Source organism: Rousettus aegyptiacus, unplaced genomic scaffold (assembly GCF_014176215.1).
Source record: "Rousettus aegyptiacus isolate mRouAeg1 unplaced genomic scaffold, mRouAeg1.p scaffold_m13_p_11, whole genome shotgun sequence".
Classification (NCBI taxonomy): domain Eukaryota; kingdom Metazoa; phylum Chordata; class Mammalia; order Chiroptera; family Pteropodidae; genus Rousettus; species Rousettus aegyptiacus.
Window position 1 is genome coordinate 58,461,587 of NW_023416286.1, and position 24,815 is coordinate 58,486,401.

A 24,815-nucleotide genomic window follows, 5' to 3' on the forward strand; every position below is an offset into this window, starting at 1 on the left:
TCTTGAGTGCTTAAGAGTTCATTATATTTTTCTAGTAATCCCCTTCTAAAATTCCATGTTGAGCAAGCAGCCAGAGATGTAGTCAAAGATATATGTTTAAAAATGTTTTTCGCTTTGTTTAAAATGGAAAATAGAAAAAACGGAAAGAATGATGTCCACTTATTTGGTGATGTCCACTTATTTGGTAATATCTAAGTATGAAAAAAACCACATGATGGAATATGGTACAGACAATGAAGTTTTTTAAAAGAAAAAATACATAAGAAATATGGCATCTACTGTCTTATATACTCAGTGCAAATGAAAAAATAGAATTTGTGTAATTTGTAGCACTATGTGAACTTTATAAGAGCAAATTATTTTGGAAGACATTGATTATTATATATCGTTTAGAATGTTAAATATTTAGTGAAAATATTGACCCTCAAAAACAGAATAGGAAACTTAAGAAGTTCAGATTAACTAGGCTTTCTATGTGAAAATAAACTCAGACCTTGCATCTGCTAAAATATTATGCTACCATTTTTTCATAGTGTTATAAAATCAGAGAGAAGACACATAGTTTTAAACCAAAACTATCAAAGTGGTATAATTTGTCCAAGGATTAATCAAGTTTAGTAATATTACCTGCACTTGCCCTTATATAATTTTTTCTATATTTATACACCAATATCCTAAAAATATTTACATTTTCTTACAAAGTTCTTTTTTTAGTATTTTCTCGATGTTTAGTCTGATAACAACTTCTATTTTTCTTGCTTTTTTTCTTATAATTTAATAAGCAATAATTTAATTTAATGATTTAATAAATGCTTGTATAAATCAAGATAACAATTCAAGAATATTTAAAGCAAAATAAATTTTAACTCCATATGCTTTAAGAATGCTGGTCTTTTGAGAAAACTTAAGTATTTGGTAAACAGTAACTCAAATAATTTTTTTTATTATTATAAGTGTTTATACATCTCTATACACAAATGAGAATAGGAGCAGTTTTAATTTAAGAGACTTTACAGGCCAATTATTAACCACCTCCAAAGGTTGCCAAAGATATAAAAATCTAGCTATTTAGAAATCTTTCCATACTCACACAATAGAAAAATCTCCTCAGGCAATATAAGACAACTCTGAGGCATTTGTAGCTGATTCCTGCTGTTTTGATTTGTGCTGTGGTCTGTTGTACTTGTTCAGAAAGAATGTCAGTCAAATTAAGGGCTCAAATTTATGAGCCCTTTAAATCTTGTTATCAAAGAACTTCTAGGATGATAGAGTAAGGACCTCTGAAAAGTTACTCTTCCATAAAAGCAATGAGAAAACCAGCAAAGATGGTCAAAATCAACTTTTTCAGAACTCTGGAAATTAACCAAAGGCTTGCAACAATCCAAAGAGTGCTTATTCATGAAAACTTGCTGAATCTTGATAAGAGGAATGATTTCTGTGGCATTTTAATTTGCCCTTATTCCAAACCACCCTCTGCAACTCTATAATAGCCTTGAAAACCCACAGTCACTGTGGAAATGAGCAGCCTATCAGCCAATGGAGGGAAAAGAATGGTTCTGGAGCTCCCCCAAAAACCACACGCTCAGAGAACTGTTACTATGAGACTGGTCTGGCAGCTCCTCTCCAGCCCCATACAATGGTCATGGACACAGCAGGACCAAACTTGGCCAGAAAGAATAATCGGTACCCAAGAGCTAAACTGGGCACTGATTATACTGGCATACATACTGGTATAACCTAATTGGCATATTATGACACTTACCTGAGGCCCAAGAGAAGGCAAGCCAGGACTTGCGGGGTCCAGATGACATTTACACACAAACTGCATGCTTCTGTAAGCTCCTGTGAACACATCGGAAGGGCAGACCTCAGCAGGACCTCCAGAAATAATCGTCAAGGGATAATTCAGAGAAATTAGTTTAGTTAAAAGACCAGCTGAAACTTAACTTGTATACAAGTGAGATTGATCACCTATAAATCAAACGTTACTGAACAAAGTCAGGGCAAAGTTTATAAAAGTAAAAATTGCAGACCATCTGTAGACCAGAGATTGCCCTTATTTATTTAATTTAATTTAATTTTTTTGTCTTTGGGCAAGCCGATTAGCTGAAAACTATCAAGGAAGGTAGTTTGCCCTGGAACAGATGGACATACTTATAAGAGAAGGCAATTTTAGTTAATTATGGGTTTTCCAAGAAACTTGTGATTTCAGCTGTGGAAGAATGTGGTATGTTCATCTCTGTGCAACAGAGACCAGTACTGGTGCCTTGGCACCTATGTCCGAGTTCCGATTGCACTGTTTTCTTCATTGTACTTGCTCGTAGCATGATGGTCCATTAGACCAGACCTGTTATTTCCTACCCAGACAACATTAATTTTCTCATCTGAAAATAGAGGTAATGGTATCTACATTATAGTGCCATTGACATGATTAAATCAGATGTTTGCAACATGTCTAATGCAGTGTCTCCCACATAAAAAAAAACAAACATGCAACAGAGGTAGTCTTTGTTATAAATTACTGGGGAAGTAGCTCACTATGTTAGTCAAGGTCCATTCAAGAGAAAGAAACCACACAGTAATCTGGAGAGAGAGAGAGTTTAATATAAAAAATTACTAAGTATAAGGGGGGATTATCTACCGAGAGGTAAAGAGAACTGTAAAGAATACAGGAAAAGAGGTGTAGGGAGCAGCCACTACCTCTAGGGTCAAGGCAGAGCACCAAAAAAGGGAGAACCCTCAAAAGGGGTACCCCTCCCCAGCCAATGCTAAGATACAGACCTAGGTGCAGAAAGTATGGCCGAAACACTGGGTGACGAAGAGGTCAGCTGAGGTTGTGCACTGGCAGAAATCAGTGAGGATCTGCCTACTAGGGTGCCAGGGCAAAATGCCCACAGGGAGATGCCACATTGTGGAAATCACTGGGAGTCCTCCCTCAAGTGTTGGGGGTGGGGGTTGGGGGGTGACATTGGGTGCCCTATAACAAACCATAGGAACAGGCAGAGAAGAAGTTTTTTGTTATGGAGACATCTTGTTTTAATTTCCTTAAACCAATAAGCTTGCACTGCTTTAATAAAATAGAAAAAAGGAAATAACGAAAGCTATAATACCTGTGCTCAAGTCCCAGCCTTAATATGCATGCAATAGCTGTGTGACCTTGGGCAAGTGTCTTAACTTCCCGGGGCTCCAATTTTCATCTCAAAGATTAAATGGATATAGGACACACCCACAGGGGAACAGCAGTGAGGGTCCGCATGGACAGCGCTATGGGTAGTAGCATGGGCTGTGGAAAGGGCCACTACTTGAAGTGATCGCTCACCTCTGAGGCAGCTGAGCACAGCTGCCTGTGTCCTGCAGATGCTCCAGGTGCCGGGATCAGACCCCCTTGCTGAGCTGTTTACATTCTTTGAGATTCGAGTATTCTGATTTGTAACTTCTAATTTTTACTTGGCACTTAAAAAAAAAAAAAAAGAAACTAGGAGATCAGAAACAAAGATACAATGCGGCTTAATAATACACAGATTTAACAAATGTATAATGTAAGCCTATAAGCACAACTAATTCCATGAATTTATATTATACGAGTGTAGCCTTATTTTTACTGCCAAATTCCCTCTTCTTGTGGAATTATTAAATTTCCAACTTTCTTAATTTTTTGAAGTTGATTCAATGGTTTATTATTTTGATTAACCATTTGAAGAAGTAATCATTGGTTTAAGTTTTCTATTTTTTTAAGTTTCTAATTTGCTCAATGCTATTCAATTAAACAATGCAATTTGTTCCTTTTCTAAAAGCTTCAGATGCTATTTTATACCTTCTTTTGCCATTTAATGTAAATATATATATAAATATGTTTAGAGAAATATAGTTTCTTCTAATAACACTTTGCACTCATGCATTTTGGTGGGTGGGGTTTGTGGATGTTATAAATTTTCGTGGATTTTCTCCGTGGCTCCACTGCTATCATGGGGAGTGTTTTTAAATTCTGTGTGGGTATTAATTAAGGCTCTTCTGGTTACTGAATAACTTATGTGCAAGCTAAAAGAACTGAAGAATCCTGAGACGGCTCTTAATAGTGATGGTGAACCGCCAGCTCTTAGCTGCAGGTGCCCGTGCCTGGCGCAGGGCTGCATCCCCTAGGACCAACTTACCTAATGGGTTCAGCTGCGAAATCAAGTCAGACCTCCCCGTCTCTCTGCATCAGGTTTAAATTCCTGGGAGAGAAAATCTGATTGGCCCAGCTTGGGTCAGGTGTTCACTTCTGGGTCCAATGGGAAGATATAGCATAGACATAGCCTTTGGACAGTTACTTCTCTCTGCTTCAGTTTTCTCATCTGTAAAATGAGGATAATAATGATATCTAATTCATAAGGTATTAGTGAAAATTAAATGAGTGGAATATCTGTAAACATACACGATCACACACACACATAAACACACACAATCACACACACACACATACACAGAGAGAATAGTTCCTGTTACATAATAAATACCATCTAAGAGTTTGCTATTATATTTCTAATTTTATCAACATATGGCCTATCAGTATAGTCTTTTATTTACTTGAAACTTCTTAACCTAATACACGATTATTTGGAGTGTGAAACATATATATTTTTAGAAGGTAGATTCTCTAATTTTTCATCTAATTCCCAGAAACTCTTTAATTCTACCTTATTAGTAGTCCTGGTTGCTGATTTTTTTTATCATCTTTTTATTTGATCTGCCATATTCTGAAGCAAGGCACACCTAATGAATATTGCTGTTTTCATTTTTACTGTGCCTTTTTTATTCTCATGTACCAACATCCATATTTCCCCCAGCTTTTGTTTAAAGTGTTTTGTCAGAGATCATGATTAAAATTCCTACCTTTCTTACATTTGCACAGGCATTAATTTTAGTTTGCCTTGTCCAAATGTGTCTTTGGACATAATCCAAAATCCATCATATCCTTAGATTTGGTTTTTAAATTCACTGAGTAACTCTTCCTTTTTAGAGGATTTGGTCCACATTGTAACTGTCACGTGGCACTATATTTCATCATCCTGTGTGTTTTATTTGTTGAAATGTTCCTTATGTAATCTGGATGTCAGCTGGCCCTTTGTTCACTTTGTCCTTGTTGCTGGCCTGGCATTTGTTCGTGCACTGCCTAGATGCAGAATTCAGGTATGCCTCAGCCATGCACCCCTCCACACATGTGCACATATGCACACATGCACATGCACACACGCACCATACCCCCCCCCCCACACACATGCACACCAAGACCGCTAGTGAGACACGTGCATTGTCCTGATGATTGGGGAGGGCAGGACGCACCATGTGGCCCTTTCTCCTGCACACTGCCATCTCCCTCCCTTTTCACAGGCCGGGCATTTCCACCCTCTCTGAAGCCTGTGTCCTGCTGTCCTGCTGTCCCTCTCCTGAGTACTTCTGGATTCACTGCCTACCCCAAACACTTATCGAAGCATTTCTCCCAAAGTAATTCTTCTTTGAGCTATTCTTCTTAATGTCATTATATTTGTGTTATTAAATTTCAGATATCGAAATAGGTATTTCCTTATTTCTTTCATGTGAGATCAAGAAGTAATTACTTAATTAACTTTCTAGTGTATAGCCTTGGTCCTCAAAGTGTGGTTCATGGTCCAGAGCATCAACATTACCTGGGAGGCTGTCAGACTCTGGGGCCCCATCCCAGACTTAAAGAAACAGAATCTGCATTTGAACAAGATCTCCAGGTGATTCTCACTCTCTTAAAAGTTTGAGAACCACTAGTCTAATAAACTTTTTAGCATTTCTGATGTTAATAAATTCAGCATATGACAAATTGAATTTACCATCTTTTTTGCTTCTTAAAACTCCAGTCGTCTAAGTCAAAAGCCTTGGAACAGCCTTGCTTCCACCCCCAACTCACCTTTCAAGTCTAGTCAACCATCATGTCCTGTTGATTCTCTTTCCTTAATATAACTCATATCTGTCCCATTTTCTCTTCTCCCACCCACCGCCTCCAGGCCCTCATATTTTTCTTTCTGGATTACTATGTCATCTTCCTACTTGACCTCCCAGCCTAGACTGTCCCTCTCAATGAGGCCAAAGTAATTTAAAAGCTGCAAAGCTGATCCAATCACTCTCCTGCTTAAAATCCTTCAGCAATCCCCACTGCCTTCAGGATTAGATCCAAACTCTTCACACAGATACAAGAACCTTCTTATCCAAATCTTGCCTATTTGTCCAGTCACACCCTCTTCTGCCCTAAGGTCTAACCACACCTGCCTCACTTTCTATGTCCCCAAATGCAGATTCTCTTCCCTTGGCTTGGAATTCCCTTCCTCCTCCTCTTTTTTTTTTTTGGCCTGGATAATTCCTTTCCACCCTTGAAATTTGGGGTTAGGTGTTCGCTACCCTGAGAAGACTTCTCTCTCCTAGTTCGGGGTAAGCCCCTTCCTTGCCTCCTTGTTGCTTGAGCAGAACCCCGTGGCACCTGGCACAAACCTGTTTGCTTGTTCATTTTCTCTGGAAGCCTGTGAACAACTTGAGGGCCAGAATTGTAAACTTGACCTCTGAATGCCAGAGAGAATGGATCTTGGCTCATAGTAGGCACTTGGTACATGGTTGTTGAATGAGAGAATCAGACAATTTTGCTATTTATGGATTTTGAAAATAGTTTAAAGTTTCTTTTGAGGGACAGTTGGTTTCGTTGTCTTCTCCTTTTGTTAAATTGTTAATATTGTTGCTTTAAAATCTCATTAGTTTCTTTTTTTACTTTATTGTCATATATTGTATTTTCCATTAAGACAAAAGATTATAATTTGCACCATTAAACTTTTCCTATTAGTCATAATGAAAATTTCTTTTCTCTGAGTTTACCTTTGAAATTCCAATTAAATTGTCCATTTTTAATGATGCTTGAAAGGAAAGCTTTTTAATGGTAGCCCTTTCTATTCTTAGGGATTTACAAATGTTGTTGTTCTTCTTTCAAAGCAAAACAGCTTGACAGGGGTAACTGACCAGGGATGGTAATGTTTCATTCTAAATTGCTCCACAAATGTCTTCCTTGGTTTTTCATTGTAAAATTGAAGCTTTCTTGTCTTTACATCTGAATAGCAGATGCCTCACTCTGCTGCCTGTATTAACATTTTAACGATATTGTTTAGTTAAAGAACATAATGGTAGAGAAAATCCTATTGATAACGGCAATAACTAAGGGAACCTACTCAGGGATGAATTTAACATGACACATTGTAAGGCCTGATATTCCATATGCTGCATTGATATCTTTGAGCCTCTGAGGGCCCCAAAGGCTTAGCCATAGTTCTCCTTTCCCTGGAAAGGATTCCTGTGGTTATTCAAACAGGCCAATCACACCCTCCTGGGAACCAGGGGGCACCTCGTTGTCTTGTTACTGCAGTCCATCTCCCACAGCTCCTGCTGGTTTACTCTGTTCCTCAGTGTAACCCTTGTGTGCCCTTGCATGGCATGTGGTGTCCTCTTCCCCTGGGTTGTGAGCATATGCGACTAATATACTTCCATCTATTTCATTTGTCTAGTATTGTTTTTGTGTGTTCAGCTATCACACACTATTTAGATTGAAAGACTCCCTCCCGAAAGTGGGGTAACTAGGAGGTGATCAGGATAGATATGTGCAATGTTATATATTTGCAAAACATTATATAGCAAGGGCCAACAAATATCTCTAACAAGTTAAAAATGACTCAAAAATTGAGAAACACATGACTAAAATACAATAGAAAAATGGAAAAAAGATATGTATAAACAATTCACAAAAAAGATACAAAAATTAGTCTCAGATATATGAAATCATTGTCCAAGCTCACTCAAAATAAATAACACTAAGATACTATTTCTCACCTATCTGACTGGCAAACATTAAAAAAAAAAAAAAGCATAACAAAATATTCTGATGTCAAGTTTTTAGGAAACATAAACTCATCCTTGCCAGTGGGCGTGCACACTGGCATAATCCTTCTGGAGAGAAACTTGGCAGTGTCTAACAAAACTGTACATGCACTACCACTCTTTGATTCAGGAATTCAGCAGTTTGAATCTACACCATAGATATGCCTCCAACAAAACAAAAATACGCATTTCATTATTATTCATTGCAGCACTGTTTATAATTGTGAAACATCAGAAATAACGTAAGTGCCCATATGTAGGAGAGTGGCTGAATAAACCATGGTAAATCCATGCAAAGGAGTACTATACAGCCATAAAAAAGAATGATGTCTATGAAGTGATATAGAGTGACTTCCAGGACATATTGTGAAGTAAAAACAGCAAAGAACAGGAGCTTGTCTATAGTATGCTAAGTATTCTTTCATGTAAGAAAGAAGAGATTATAAGGAAATATACCCGTATCTGCTTATTTGTCCAAAAGAAATAGAGGATGGTTAAATTAGGAACTAAAGAAACCAATTACCAAAGGGAGTGGAGTGGAAAGGGTGTAAGAATGGGGGTGAATGAAATCAAGGTATTAAGGATAAGAAGGGAGTGACTTTTCTCTGAGTGTATCATTTGCATAGTTCTGACTCTTTGAACTATAGTAATATTTTATACACCCTTCAAATAACCAAAATAAAATACAAACACCAACAAATCAACCTTAACTATACCACAAATGATTCACTAACGGCACTGAAGAAAGTGGGCAAAATAAGAACTAACCTAGATAGCTTTGATAAACAATATATTTACTGGCTACCAATGGAACAGTATATAAATGCTATAATCTTGTTAGTAAGTGTGTTTCTCACAGAAGTGTAGATTAATGACTCTGAAATTACTGTGGATGTACTAGAATTGAACAAATAAGTACGTACACTACAGATAATGTAAGCCAGGTTTTTCATGATTGGAGAAAGAAGTTCCAAATATAGAAAGGCTAAAATAAAATTTGAATTATTTGATTAAAATCAGAAATATCAGTATAAATTCATGGTTTTAAATATATACACAAACAGATAGACACAGAAACATATATATGTGTGTGTGAAGGTGTGGGTTAGTATATGTACATACAGCTGTTTTCTAGTTCTGTCTAGAAGCAATTACACTTCTGTAACAATGAGAACACTTGGCCCCCAATCTTGGTTTCTAAATCCTATTTTCTGATAAAAGGAACCAGGGCTCCTTAAAGAAGTGGTTATTTCCAGGGCTAGGAAGGGAAAACACAACATCACCTTGGAACATTTTACGGTGCCAAAATTTAAGAAGTGCTCAAAAAACAGTAGTGGTAGGAATAGGGTGGGGCGGGTGGGGCTTGTTGCAAGAACACAGGACTCGACCTGGGGCTCCTCAAGACCAAAACTGGGACAATTTGAACAAAAATAAATAAATAAATAATGACAGCATTGGATTTTAGCCCATAGAATGAAATAATAGTAGTGATTCTATATTGATAGAAACCATCAAATACATGGGGAGAAGGTATAGCTCTTCCTTACAGAAGAATTCCAATTAATACAGCTAGAAGAAAAGAGAGAAAGAGAAAATTGTCACTAGGCTAACACATAATTGTTATAGACAAGATCTACTGAACTAATGGATGCTAAATTTAGTAGGTGAAACTTAGACATGTAACAGGATATCGGCATAGTCTGAAAGTATCTCCCTAGGACAAAGATAGTAACTTTCCTTCAGAGAAAGCCAACAGATACTACCAGAACCAAGGATTCAAGATTAATTAACATCACCAATAATAACATAGTATGACATCGTGTACATTTGCATCTACTGTACTGAAAAGGACATAATAGCTTTTTCAGTGGTATTCTTGCCAAATAAAATAACATCATTCCAATGATGAAAAACATAAGACAAATTCAAATCGAGCGATGTTCTACAAAATAATTGGCTGGTACTCTTCAAATGTATCCAGGTCATGAAAGACAAAGGGAGACTGAAGACCTATCCTAAACCAAAGGAGACAAAGAAGAAATAACAACTAAATATGATGTGTAATCCTGGAACGGATGCTGAAACAGAGAAATGCCATTTCGTGGAAAAACTGGTGATATCTGAATGAGGGCTGCAGTTCATTTAACAGTATTGTTCCAATGCTAACTGCCTGGCTTTGATCTTTGTACCACGGTTATGTAACATATTAATACTAGGGGAAGTCGGGTGAGCAGTATATGGGAACTACAAACAATTTTTCCAATTTTTCTGTAAGTCTAAAATTAGTTCAAAGTTAAAAGCTTAAAAATGTTTAGGGTCTACAGCCATGCCAACCTGAACAAGCCCAATCCCATCTGATCTTGAAAGCTAAGCAGCGTCAGGCTTGGTTAGTACTTGGATGGGAGACCACCTAGGAAGACCAGGTGCTGTAAGTGTAAAAAAGAAAAAATAAAAGATTGTAAAATGACAAGGTCCTTGCAATCTGTGAGGTCAACCAAGGATTGCCTTGCCTATATATAATCTCTTTAGTTCCTATATATATATAAACTAAAGAGATAGACAAATAGACACACACACACGCATACAACTTTCATCTTTGGGGGTCCTCACTGCTAAGTATATCTCGTATATCTCTAGATCCTGATGTTGAAACAGGAAAAAAAAGTAGAAAATAACTTTTAGAAAATAAACCAGTGGGGTTTTAAAAAGTAAAAATGAAGAAATATCAAAGGTTCAGCTCTACAGGGCCCTCTGAGAAAGGTACAAAATATCTTCCAGAAGTGTCCACCCAAGTGATAGGAGACTGGCGCATTTGGCTACTGGCTCTTGTCCTCCACTGGCTGAGACCGAGAATTCACAATTTCCCCCAATTCTGAGCAGTCCTACGCTTCAGCTAAGGCTATTCTCCACCCTTTGCCTCCCCAGCATTGAAAAAGATCCCAGGGCGCAACATGGACGGACCTGGAGACTGGACATTGGCAACACGAGATGACTCTAACGTGAGAGGAACAGCCCCGTGTGCTTCAGAGAAATCAGAGGTGTTGAGGGCTGTGATGTCAGCACCACGGGCATCCTAGAAAGAATGTGAAATCTGTTTGCAGGGCCACAGTGGGAGGCAGAAATGAGCCACACTGCGAGGAATCAAATTCTGCAGCAACTACAGGAGCTCAGAAGGGGACCCTGATCCTTAGACGGACCCTCAACCCCTCTGACACTGTAACTACAGCCTCGTGAGACTGTGATGTTGGGCAAAATGGCTTCTGGTGCTTGATGTGACCCTATATCATCTTAAGCAAGTTTCTCTCATTGACCACCAGTTCTCCCTGGGGTGTGATGGGCCTGTATCACCTAAAAGGAATGTTCTTACATAAATAAGGAGGCCCACTAAGTCGTTTACTGCTTTGGAATATACAGCTCTAAACAAGCATCTGCCACTCGGCTACGAGCCACCTATCTTCCTGGAGGCCATGTATATTAAGCCCCCATCTCCTTTTGGCACGGAGGGTATAGTGGTATCTTGCTGCCACTTAAGACTCTGCATCTGTCCGAGAGCTCCCTTAATAAACTCTTTAATTCTGGAGTTGTTACCCTCTTTCTTTGGTCTCTAAGCCCTGCCCTCCTTTGGAGGTTGATTCCAGCACACCTTGAGTTTCCCACACCTGAGCAAAGGACTCAGCTAAGCTGTGCCCAGATTCCTGAACCAAAGAAATGTGAGCTAACAAATGGGCATTATTTTAAGCCTATAAATTTGTGATAATTAGTTACACGGCAATAGAAAATGATGACAACCACTCAATAAGAATGCGACTGGTCCTTCAAAGCTTAAAAACCAGGTCTAAGTAGCTACTAAAGGTAAACAAACATATACCTACCCTATGACTCAGCAATTTCAAGAAAAATGAGTATGTCTGCCAAAGCCATGTACAATAATGTGCAATGGATCACACCTGTTGTAACAGCTATTATTGAAAAGATACCAAATAACAGGCTTTGGCAACAATGTGGAGAAAAGGGAACACTTGTGCACTGTTGGTAGGAATGTCAATTGGTGGAGTCACTAAGGAAAACAGTGTGGAGGTTACTCAAAAGATTAAAAATAGAGCTACCATGTGATTCAGCAATCTCTGGGTGTATATTTGAAGGAAATGAAATCACGTTCTTAAAGACATATCTGCACTCTCCTGTTCATTGCAGAATTATTCACAATAGCTAAGACATGGAAACAACCTTAGTGTCCATCAACGGATGAATGGACAAAGAAAATCTAATTCACACACACGCACACACACACACGCACACACACACACGAAATATTATTCGGCTGTAAAAAAAAAAGAACATTCTGTCATTAGTGACAACATGAATAGACCTTGAGGGCATTATGCTAAGTAAAATAAGTCAGACAGAGAAAGACAAATACTGTATGATCATATTTATATGTGGAATCTAAAAAGAAAGCCAAACTTACATAAACAGAGAGTACAATGGTGGTTGCTGGAGCTGGGGTGGGGGATGGAAATGGGGAGACAGTGGTCAAAGACTATAAACTTTCAGTTATAAGATGAATAAGTTCTGGAGATCTAGGGTACAACATGGTGACTATACTGTATTGCCTACTCTTGAAAGCTGCTAAGAGAGTAGATCTTAAATGTTCTTACCACACACACATGCACACACAAAAAATGTAATTATGTGAGGTGATGAATGTGGATATGCTAACCAACCTTACTGTGGTAATCAATTTACAACGTATACATACATCAAATCATCGTGATATATACAATGTTACATATTAATTATATCTCAACAAAACCAAAAGCAGGGAATAAAGCTAAAAATAAAAATGTAATACAGCATTGTTCTCCCTCTCTTTTTATTATTGTGGCAAAATATACATAAAATCTATAACTTTAGGCATTTTAAGTGTACAGTTCAGTGGCATTTAGTACATTCATATTATTGTGCAACCATCACGACCATCCATCCTCAGAATGGTTTTTTCTTTCTAAACTAAAACTAAGTAGTCATTAAACACTAACTCTCCATTCCTCCCTACCCCCAGCCCCTGACAATCATCATTCTACTTTCTATCTCTATGAATTTGACTACTTTGACACCTCATATAAGTGGATTCGTACAGTATTTATTCTTTTGTGTCTGGCTTATTTCACCTAGCATAATATGTTCAAAGTTCATTCCTGTTGCTGTAGTAGCATATGTCACAATTTCCTTCTTTGTTAGAACTGAATAATATTCCATTGTACATATGTACCATATTTTATTTATCCATTCATCCATTGATGGACATTGGGTTGTTTCCACCTTTTCGCTACTGTGAATAATCCTGCATTGTTCTTAGTAGCCCCCTGCAAAGAGTTGAAATGTTCATTAATAGCTGAAGAGATACACAAATCTTAGTACATTTATTCAATAGAATACTATGATAAAAAGAATGAATCATTATCACATGCAACAACACAGATGAATTTCAAAAACATAATATGAAGGAAGGAAAGCCAGACACAAAGATTCATACACTATGATTCCATTTATATAAAGACAAAACAGGCAAAACAAAATGGCAGCATGAGAAGTCAAGATAGTGAGTACCTTTGAGGAAAAAGGAGCAGGGAGTTATGCAGTCCCCATGAAGGGGCTCCTAGGGTGTTGGCAGGTGTTCTTCATTGGGTAGGAAGGTGGTTTCATAGGCGCTCACTTTTAGACAACATACTGAGCTGTACCCATCTATGTTTTGTGCATTGGTCTGTGAATGATATTTTAACGGTTTAAAGAAATAGGTCTCCCTCTCACCGTTGTTACTAGTTCTGCTTCCCAGAGGCAAACAATGTAATCGATTTCTTTCCAGAGACATTTTATGCCATATAAAATATTCAGATATTTGTGTAAATATATTTTCTCTCTCTTTTTTAAATACAATGATCACATGCTAGATCCAGAAGTTTTGCACTATTTTTTTTTTTAATTTTGCTAAGCATTATATCTTGGATAGTTTTCCATAGCAGAATACAATATTTTTAAGACATTTGAGTTTCCAATTTTTGCTATTAAAAATATGATGAAAAATGAACCTTGACCTAAACCTCACCCCTTATGTAAAAAATAACTCAAAATGGATCATGGACTTAAATGTCAAGCAAGATGCTAAGGCCAGCCCGAATTCAAAGGTTACATCTCTTCATGTGAGGAGCAGGATGTGACAAGGGAAAGAATTGGTCATAGCACTGCAGAAAACTATATTAATATAGGTAAATACAAGTAAATAAGTCAATATGTTTATTCATTCAAATACAACATATTACCAGTGATCCTATGCAGTGGATGGTACAGTATATTTTGGCATGTGAATAGTGTGACACTTTAAATGTGTGTATAAAAAAAGAAGTCAGCATTAGCAATTTTCCTGAGCCTCATTTTTGACACAGCCCCACTTTGGACCTTGATTCCACTCCTGGATTACCTCATTCTAGATCATATGCAGCCTTGTTTGCTTTGCCCTAATGGTGCCACACCCTCTCTGACAGCGCAGCACAGCATTGGTGGTGGGGTCTGGGATAGTGTTTCCCAGCTTTGCCCTGCTAAGCTGTGGCTACCTGTGTGACCTTTCAGTATCTTTCCGTACATTGTGCATACACTTATTTGCCATTCTGGAGCTTCTCAAGTCTCCAGCTGACCACATCTATACACTGTTGACTCTAAAGGGCAAAGGTTCGCCTGTCTTCTATCTCCTGGGACCTGACACAGTGCTTGGTACACAGCAGGCACTGAAAAAACAATTATTTGTTTATTAGATGAATAAATGCTCTCTCAGCAGAGTTACAGTCCAACATAGATTTGATCCATGTGTATGGAAAGGCTTCAATCGGCATCTTTTTTTTAGTTTTTGGTGACCAATTTTTTGCTGATTATTGGTAAATATTTATTCTCAAAAAAAAAAAAAAAGAACTCTTAAGAACCATTTTTTAACACTGTGATGTACTGAACTATTAAGTGAAATATTTGATGTCTGGAATTTTTTTTTGAAATTTAAGAAAAAAAAGTGGGGTGTGAGGGTAAATAAAACAAGACAACATAATGTTGATAATTATTGAATCTGGGTGGTAGTTACCAGGGGTTCATTATGCTCATCTCTCTACTTTTGGGAATCACTGAAATTTTCTATAATGAAAATTAAAGTGTCATTAAATAATGAAAATAAAAAAGAATTGCCTGCCACATTTACAGAAGCTCCAAGTCTTATAATGACTGAGGATTAGAACCCACCCCCCCAAAAAAAACCAGCTTTTAAAATATATCTGGATCAGCTGGCTTTCTCGCCTAGATTTTCTAACTTATCTTTGATTATCTATAATCATAGTCTTCTGTGTAGGAGTAAGACTATAGTTTTACAAAAAAAAGTACACTCAAGTAGACACGTTCTTTAAACTCCCTCCAGTAATTCACAAATTTAAAAAGAAGTCTAATATTCTTTAGGCTATACTAAATAGAGCCCCTCCCCATGACTGAGGTAAAATTTTCTAAAAGTAAAATGATGATCTTTGTATTGATAGGAACATGTGGATTATGTGATAATATAACCAAAATATTTTGCAGGATGAATAATGTAGTGTGTGCAATACTCTCCTGGCTCCCCCAAATTCTTAGCTCAATAGAATTAAGAATTAAATTAATTCCTAGGACCTGAAAGCCTTAAAATGTAAATGCCCTGTTCAACCCCGTAAAGAGTGAGAAATCCTTTCTATAATATCGCTTTCTTGGCCCCGGGTTGAACATTAGTAGTGATGAAAAACTCAGTTCTTCACAAGGTACCCATTTCTCTGTGGATCCATTCTACTTACTGCTAACTTTTTTCATCTCTAGACACCATCTGGGCTCTTACAGCTTTCACCCACTTCTTTGAGCCCTGCCATGAAGAACCAGGCAGAACAGGGCCAGTTCCTGTTGTAGACAGGGATTCCCCTCCCAATATCTTAAGAACTTATCACATCTTTCCTCTGCCTGGTACCATCAGATTCTATTGATTCTGGTCGAGGCGGTACCCTCTTTTCCCCAGAAGTCAGTTCTTTGAGAGACTACTGCACCCTCAGAACAACCTTCTCCAAAAACTGTTCTTAAGAATCAGTTGCAGTTAGAGGAGGGATTCATGTCAAAATCTCAGAGGAATTATATTAATTATAATTAATTTCAATTATGAGATAAAATAATATTACCTATTATTAAAGAAATATCATGCCTCAACAGACATAAGAACATAGCTTATTTTTGCAGAGATGACAGTGAAGGAAAAGAGGTTGAGAATTTGCGAGCAAAGAGCGTTCCTGATTTTTTTGGAATTATGGTCTTTTTTAGATATAGACCTGTTATCCATGAGAAGGTCTTTCCTTTCCCCTAGCCTGGCATTGAGCCCTTTAGAGACAACTTAGGTATGTAAAGAATGCTGCCTTCCAAGCAGGATACATCTGTTTGAATAGATGACAAATAATACTGAGGGCTAGACTTTCCGCCACATGCTGGTAAAATGGCATTAAACTCTCTACACAAAGGTTGTGGGCAGTTTCTTTCTTTCTCATATTTTTCTGTTTATCAAAATAAAAATGAGTTCGCTGTTGTTTATGATAACAAAGAAAATACATATTATGTAGAAAATTCAAATAATATAAAAAGATATAAAGAAAACGAGTGGTTACTTTTCTTAGCATCCTAAATACATGGAGGTAAGAACATCAATTTCAGGAAATCGTTGGGAGGGTTAAATGATAGAATGCATGCAAAACTTTCTAGCACATAGTAGGTCCTCAAATGCAGAGGTGGACTTACTAAAGAGCAAATGGAGCTTAAGCTTCAGGTTTCCTTATTAGCATAAACTCCTGAGGCCCTTAACAATGTTTCCCTGGTCATCAATTTTAGTAAAATTTGCAAAAGTGATATATTTTTGTATTTTTTTTAAAGACCACTCCCCCTTTGAATTGTGTAACTTTCAAGAGCCGCAAAATCTGGAATGCCCCCTGTTAAATACGTGTATTTGCTTTCCTTCTTTTGATAAACAGCAAGATCAAGTTTTCCATCTACTATGAGAGGCATGTGGAAACATCTGAGGGCACTGTGACTTTGCAAGGCTCGGCCCGAGTGCCATACCTCAATTTTATTTTTCCCTCAAGGATTACAGACTCACCCAGAGTATGGTTCTGTCTTCATTAGTGAAGCCTACTCATTCATTTGGCAGAGCAATAACAATGGTTGGTACCTTCCTGGGATGAAAAACATTGCCTTGGCAACCTGCTATGCTGGACACGTTCCATAAATTTAGGAAGAAAGTGTTCCCTGCCTTCTTCTTGCCTGCAAACAATAGTTGAAAATGGCTTCAGCTGTCGCCAAGTGGAGGAAACAAAACAGGGGATTATTTCTTTCTTTATAACACCTGTGTGACTGACCTCTGAAACCAACAATTCTTATTATTAAATCTTATTTTGGAGGAAGCTGAGAAAAACTACTCTATTTCAATGCAGAAAAACGATCTGAACTTGTTTTATTTGCTTCAAAAAATTGTTTTGGTCATTAAGAACTCATGGGAAGAGAGTCTGTCTGCACAGCTAATTATCTTCAGTTACTGACTGTCTCTGAGACTCAAGCCTGGCAGTAATGAGGCCTAGGCCTTCGGCTCCGTTCCCATGTGGATAAGTTAACTGTTCCTAACAGTTACAAATTGTACTTTAGCTTTGGCGCTTTTTAAAATACATGTCACCTGTCCTAAGAGGGCCTCAGTGAGATAACATGGTTATGTCAGCACAACTGGAAAAAAATTTTTGAAGTACATGACTAACTGATCTTGGGTTTTCAGTGCCTTCTTTGGAGATGGACAGAATTAGAGGACTTTTAAGGAACCAAAAGGAAAGAATAAAATAATAACATATAGCAAACATTGTACATTAAATGAGAGTCTTCTTTCAGTTTTTGCTAGAAGGGCAATATACAGCCACTAAAAAGAAATAAATTAGAGTTATACCAGTACTTGGCTCTATTTCAGTAGGAATTTCTGGTGGGAAAAGAAAGCAAGATATAGAAGGTATGTATAGTATCTTATTTTATAAGACAACTGAACATCCTTGTATAGGTCTATGTATATATGCATACATGTCTTATACATTTGTAGAGAAACACAGTATTAACATGTTTCTCTGAGGAGTACACTGATGAAGATACAGGGAAGAGAGGAAAGACAAGAAGCCAAGCTAAAATAGAAAAGAAACACTGCAGCAAAAAATTTAAAAAAAGAAAAACGACACGTACAGATATTAGTCTGGGCCTCCAGATAAACAGAATAAGTAATATAGATACACACTATTATATATATACTTTCTATGTTTGTATATAATAGGAGATATTGATGTACATACATATGAGAGAGATTGATTATGGGAATTTGCTCATGGGATTATAGAGGCTGGGGCCAAAATCAACTGTCTACAAGCCGAAGACCCAGGAGAGCTGGTGGTGTAATACTGCACAACTCGGAAGACCCGAGGACAGGAGCACCGGTGTCTGAGGATAGAAGGTGGATGTCCCAGCTTAAGCAGAGAGCAAATTTGCCCTTCCTCTGCCTTTTTGTTCTATTCAGGCCCTCAAACAATTGGATTGTTTTGGCTATTCTAATTTGCCATTCCATATACATTTTAGAGTCATATTGTCTCTCTATATTTTTAAAAGCTTGTTAAGATTTGATAAGAACTGCGTTTGATCTACATATCAATTTGAGGAAAACTGACATTTTACTATATTGAGTCTTCTAATCCGTGAGTACAGTATATCTCTCCATTTATTTAGATCTTATTTGATTAATTTTATCAACATGTTGTGATTTTCAGCATACAGAGCCCATCCTGTTCTGTGCTGCAAAAGACCCTAGTAAGAGAATGAAAAGATAAGCTACTGACTGGAAAAAACATATCTGACAAAGATCTTATAATATACGAAGAACTTTCAAAATGTGGCAGCAAAAATATCAAACAGAATAGCAATTCAGTTGTAAAATACACAAAGATAATGACAGATTTTCACTGAACAGGAGATATGCCTGGCAAATAGCACATGAAAACATGTTCAGCATTAGCCATATCGTATTTTAGCATACAAAGACTTTGATCATATACAGAAATTAATAAATTGAGTGTTCATGTTGACTTCATGTGGGAGAATTAAGACACAATTTAACAAATCCAGTGTTGTGTCAAAATTACATCATTTTATTATATATAAAGGTTATCGTATTTTATAACATGATATGCCAAATTTATGACAATGTAAAAAGTATTCACCATATGGTACACATATTTCTTTTCATAAAAGTGTTAAAGACATAGAACTAGCTTAACCTGTATTTTTAGGGTAAGATGTTATTTTTTCATATTTTCTAATACTTATCCTCACTGATTCCCTTAATCCTACTAGGTTATTATTTTGATCAGGAAATTCTATTGTTTTCTCCAAATTCTTCTTATTCATTTGTTTAACTATATTGTACCAGGCTATAATTCTGATGGGAATGCATAGAACCTGTGACCTAAAAACATTGTTTATAACATTAGATATCAAATAGCAATAAATTCTTTTCTCCACATTTATTGAAGATCAAATAATTATCAGGCACAGAATGCATAGAAAGGGTTTTTTTTAAAAAAATCCTCCAATGTGGAAAATTTTCAAAATAATTTTATGTAAATAATTTTACATAAATAGTAGCTCAGGCCTCAAGCTTCACATACCAAGTTTATTTTGTTAATTAGATTAAATGTCCCAACAATGAAAGAGGATCAGAAAAGATAATACAGACACGCTAATAATTAACTCAGAAGATAATCCTTCCACTTCAGAATCACTTGCTATCTTTTTTTGCTCCAAGTGCTCTAATTATTTATGATAACCTGCATTTCTTGCCTTATTTATGCTCTGAAAGTTGACCATGGAAGGTTGAAAGTGTACTATTGACCAGTAACAGAAAATGGCAGCCACATTACACACCTAATGACTGGAGAAGGGTCTCAGTGTTGAGGTAGTTCTAACATAATTAGTATATTCTTTAGAAGCAGCTTCAGTATAAGGTTAGTATTTTTTTCCCCAAAAATGATGAAGCTCGAAGCCATTGTTTATGATGTCCCTTTGCTGCCCCCTCAAGTTTTCACATTTTTCTCCAGAGAGACAAAATTCTAAATAACCTAGTATAACCCCAAATAGAATTTAAAAACCATTCATAAACTGCTCATAATGCAAACTACTGGTAGTCTCAGCTATTAAAAACAGTAATATTATCTTCCACTTACTCAGTTCTGCAGGGTGCTATTTACTCCTATTAGCATAATCCAGGGACAATCTTTAAAATGTGCAATTGAAAATATATTTTGCATACCTTTTAAAGTAAAAGAGCAAAACCTTTTTTCAACTATCTATTGTTCTTAGGTTTTAAGACCCACAGGATAAATTAGTCACAATAAATTCCATCTTGATTATTATTTTATTGTATATACCATTAACCTCTCAACTAAATTTTTGTTCTGAGATAAAAGAATTTACTAGACATTGTAAAATGTCAACTTTCACAAATTATAAACTATATATGGGCCCACTGTCGTTATGTACAACATAAAGTGACTCTGGGAGGGGCGGGTAGAGAGCCAACCTTGCTGTGCACCCATTATTTCCTAGGCCATCTGCATTTGTGATCTCACTTAATTTTCAGAGCAACCCTGAAACGTAGGTATTTCTCCATTTCCCAATGAGCAAACTGAGGTAGAGAGATCACAATGCCAAGTACATTTTCCAAATTCACACACTCAGTAGAGAGTATATATGTGCAATTCAAATCCAGGTTGGTCTGACTTCAACATCCATGCTTTTTCCAATACCGCATGCTACTCTCCATACAAAAAAAGATGTATTCATTCTATCATTCAGTATTCTATTTTCCATTTATCCTTCCATTCAATCAGTTCATCGAGCACGTGCTCTATGTGGGCCCTGATGATCGTTAAAAACCTTCCAGTGTGGAGGGTAGATTTAACCCAAGTACCTCCAGGCTTAAAAGTTGTTGCACAATAGTATAAAAATACTTAAAACTACTGAACTGTGCCCTTAAAAATGGTTAAGATGCTAACTTTTACATTATATGTATTTTACAATTTAAAAAATTCAATGAAAAAATAGGACATGGAGCAAAAAGAAAAATTGGTTATATAGATGTTGGAAGGCTGAATGAATAAAACTTGAGACACTTAAATATTAGTAAATTCATGAAGAGCTATCATGCCTCGAGTTGAGGTAACCAAGATATTAATACTCGAAGTAACCACCACCTTAGGGCTGGGAACAAAAGGAAGAGCTGGGACTGCCAGGACCAGAGCTCAGGAGAGGGGCCCACACATGCCTGGCGCTTGACTTCCGGGGTGGGGATAGGAGGTGCATGGTGGGCTAATGCTGAGGAGACCTAAAGAAGCTGGAGTTGGAAGTTGTAACTTTCTTCTTTGACTTGAAGGGGCGCTACCAGGAGCTGGAAACAAAAGGATGTCCCTTCTCTCCTCTTCACATCTCCCAAAAGGGCCTCCCTCTGGTAGGATCCAAACAGAAGCCAGTTGGCAAGGGAGTCCTGAAAAGTCTTAACCCCAGTGTCACAGAGCAGAGCAGAGAAAGGTAAGCTTAAAGCTGAGACTATAATAACCAGCACAACTTGTGAAGTTTCAATATGGACATTGTAGCATACATGTAATAATGTTAGATTTCCTGATAGGGATAATACTGTGGTTATATAAGAAAATGTCTTTATTCTTAGGAGATATATGCTGAATTACTAAAGAATGAAGGCTTATGATTCTACAACTTGTTAAAGAAAAAATTATTCATGACACTTGCTAAAGAATGTAAGGCAGACTTTATTTAAGGGGGCCGTTGCCACAGTTGTAGGGAATACCACAATGGGGCTTTGCAGTGAGGGAGAGAGACTGGCTCAACTCCAAGCACAAGGACAAGTGGGAATTTATAGCCAAGGAGCAGGTTGGGAACCTGGATGGGAAATAACTAAAGGAAACATCAGTAGACAGGGGGAATTCTGGCTGAATTGACCTAACAAGAGTCTTGCTGAAGGCAGGCTAGGGTCATCATCAGACACCCCCTGTGGGATGGTGAGAGATGAGGAAATGGATCAGATACTGAGAATGGATAAACTGACTTAGTAGGATTCTTACTAATATTGAAAATGCAGAACCGAACATGGAAGTCTGAAAGTCTAGATGAAAAAAAATTCAGGGGATCCTCATTAGACCTTGGTCAAGGAGAGACTCTCTGTCATTCTCAAGTAATTCAAAAGATACAGTAAATATCACAATACCTTAAAAGTAATGAACCTCAGAAAAGAATATATGGAAGTTCTTTGTATTTTTTTATACTTTTTTGTAAGTTGAAGATTATTTTAAAATAAAAAGTTAAAAAAACCCACAAACTTATATAGTTCTGTTGTCTTTGTCTGGTTCATACCTGCAAGTGTCTTATTGGCTGAGCTATATTCTTGCTGAGTTTTGTTCATCTAACCTGACATATTAATCATTGCATTGTATTTCTCATAAACTAGTAAAACAAAACTTTTTGAACCTATATGATTGCATTGCAAACCTCAGCCAAGATAAAGTATTTCCTAGACTTCAACCATGAGCATCATCTGCATGATTTTTGCCACTCCCTCAAAGCTATCGTGGCTCTGTTGACATTTTAAAAATCAATTGAATGACTTTTTAAAAAATATTCTAAAAGAAAATGTATACCATTACCATAAATGAAACACTAGTATCATTTGCTATAAATAGCAGGTGACCACAAAAAAATACTAAAACCAGAACAGTTATTAAATTAAAAAAAATAACATCAATGCTAGTAAATATAATTATTTTATGAAAACATATTTGAAAATACGCTCCCTAATGAGTGGAACTTTTAATGCTGATTTAATAATAAAAGGACATTTAGTCCGATGCCACTTAGTTTAAGATGAAATGAGGTTCTAAATCAATATAATGACCCAGTTTTAATATTTTGATAACCAGTACTGAGCATATATCAATTTTATATTGTCACTTAAAGAGCAAAAAATGTTTAACCTCCATCTTTGACAGAATTGAATACTGAAAATTCTTAGCTAAAAAGATGTAACTTTTATTTCAAAATCCATTTGAATATTTGCAAGCCTGGAAGGATACTTCAGAACAGATAACCTTTCCTTCTGGGGAGGATGTTTTAAAACATCCTTTTTAGACAATTTAATTATGTTGAAATTTTATTATAAATTTATTGCAAGGACATAGGTCTCAAGCAGACCAACCTCAAAGATTCTTTCATAACAGAGACATTTAGAGGTAAAAAAAATTAGAGTAGATAATCACTGTTGACTTATTAAAAAAACAAAAACAAAAAACACCCAAATGTCTGGGTTACTAGGTGGGTAGATCACTTCTCAGAATTATTTTTAACTTGACTCATATTCACCAGACACATACACATTTCATCAGAAGTGCTAATTTCCTTCTGGAAGGCCTTTTGAAGCAAAACAATTCTGTTAGTCTAAATTTTTCTTTCACAGGGGGAGCTGGTGGGTGTAGCTGAAGGACAAGTGTGGAAGAGACTTTTCACCATTTGATAAATTTCAAATTTTGAACCAGGTGGAACTTTGTATAAAAAGTTAAATAATTAAAAATTAAGACTCTCCAGAATTTAGGCTTCAAAATGCCCATGTATTTTGTAATGTACGAAAACTAAAAGAATAGAGCATTCCTTCCTTACCTACTTACCCCTGCTATCTGATGTGAGAAAATGTGTCAGGAGTCTTTTTGTAAATATTTCCAATTTTGTCCAGATGAGTTCAGAAGCAGAAAGCTCAGATCATCAGTAAATCCTTAATTTTGGTTGGTTTTGAAATGTTTGAATGATTGAGGATGGTCCCCATGGCCTGGATGTAGTCATCATAGTAATAGCTACCCATGTCCCCTGGAGCACTTAGGTTACATTATTCCATTTAATTGTCAACAGTACTCCTTTCCACACACAAATCAGAGGAAGCTTTGGGAGCAGCCAAAAGAAGCTATTTAGAAATTATTAATCCATTCCAGAGAGTGCGAATAAAGGACAAGATAGGACATTTGCATTTAAAACAAGTCCAGGCAAGAAACAAACGCTCTCCTAGGACAATAAAGCAAAAGTGGAGACAAAGGCAAACAGTCCCTTACCTGCAAGTCAAGGCAGGAGTTTTCGAAACAGCATGAAGCCTGTGGTTCCAGGGCTCCATTTTCAAGTGGAAAAGGACGATGACTGAAGTTGAATGCCAGGCCCTGCTGGCCATCCCTCCAGCTTTGCGTGCCTTCCGGATGACTTCTTAGAGATGATCACTGCATTGAAGTTGGGCAGGCTGCCTGGGTAAGCAAGTCACTTCAGTGAATAGGATCCCTAAGCACAGAGCTCCTGCCTCATTGCCTCTGTTGACGGAGACCTAGCGGTTTCTATCTTGGGGAAGAGGATGGAAAAAAGGGGTGAGCCCTATTGCAATCAGAAAGGCCTGTTAGTGTTCTCAAATGCAACCTTTGCTCCTTAAAATCCTTCAACTATTGCTATTCAGTTTAGTCATTGCTGTTTTAAAAAAACCTATTTCAATCCATTCTAATGTCTCCATATTTGCTATTTTACATTTTACTCTTTGTGAAACACCAACTACAATGTGAGTTTCTGTCTTATGGCTTATTGATCATTTATAGTAGTAACCTTTTCCATGAGACCTAATTCAAGAATACTAAAAACATTGATGGGCTGCATTTTTCTGAAATACAGAACTATCTTTTCTGACTCTCTAATAA

General features: G+C 37.0%; 1 long non-coding RNA gene and 1 pseudogene across 1 annotated transcript; one reads left to right on the plus strand and one right to left on the minus strand.

Annotated features, from left to right (window-relative positions):
- Positions 1–891: 891 nt before the first annotated feature.
- Positions 892–21,124, minus strand: LOC107499193. Its single transcript, XR_001594202.2, has 4 exons — positions 17,111–21,124; positions 4,152–4,334; positions 3,320–3,453; positions 892–1,842 (listed from the first exon to the last, which is right to left on the minus strand). It is a non-coding gene; the product is annotated as an uncharacterized LOC107499193 (long non-coding RNA).
- LOC118609693 lies at positions 10,237–10,355 on the plus strand (annotated as a pseudogene).
- Positions 21,125–24,815: the final 3,691 nt, after the last annotated feature.